At 37.1% G+C, this 653-nt stretch overlaps 1 pseudogene; it reads left to right on the top strand.

Annotated features, from left to right (window-relative positions):
- Positions 1–274: 274 nt before the first annotated feature.
- Positions 275–393, top strand: LOC128492995 (uncharacterized; annotated as a pseudogene).
- The last annotated feature ends 260 nt before the right edge of the window (positions 394–653 follow it).

The raw sequence follows: 653 nt of genomic DNA, 5'->3' as shown, positions 1-653 counted from the left end.
TATATATTTTTTAAAATACATTTTAAAATGTCTCATATTGACAATTGTTTTTTCTCTTTTTTTTGAGGATCAACCTGTAGAATGAAGATATTAGTAGTTTTCAATTTTAAATCATTTGATTATCCACTTTTTATCTGTACTATTTTTATATTCTAGATAATCTTTTATTGTATTTGGCTCTTTAATTTTTTATTCAAATCATTCACCTATATCTTCTTAATGTCGCTCCACTTTGTCTGGTGACGGTCCGGTGGTTGTGCTCAGCACACCCTGTACGTACGGCCATATCACCCTGAATGCGCCTGATCTAATTTGATCTCAGAAGCTAAGCAGGTTTGGGTTGGTTTAGTACCTGGATGGGAGACCGCCTGGGAATACAAGGAGTTGTAGGGCGCTGAGACACTTCTGGATTAGTCGACATGTTTTATTTTTTGTATAGGTATGAATTGTTTGTTATTGTCATGTGATTTTACTGAAAGATGGAGATTCCATCTTATTGGTGTATTTTGGTCATGTGACCACATCTGGATTTGTTGAGTCATAAGGAAGGTGGTCTATGTTAGATCTTCGGGCAAGCTGCAAAAGAAAATCCTGATTCATCTCCTGAGGAAGCCGGTTGTCCGGTGAAACGCGTTGAGAGAGAGAGAGAGAGA

Source organism: Spea bombifrons, chromosome 4 (assembly GCF_027358695.1).
Source record: "Spea bombifrons isolate aSpeBom1 chromosome 4, aSpeBom1.2.pri, whole genome shotgun sequence".
Taxonomy (NCBI): domain Eukaryota; kingdom Metazoa; phylum Chordata; class Amphibia; order Anura; family Pelobatidae; genus Spea; species Spea bombifrons.
Note: the sequence above shows the minus strand (reverse complement) of the source record. Positions and strands in the feature narration are given on the sequence as shown.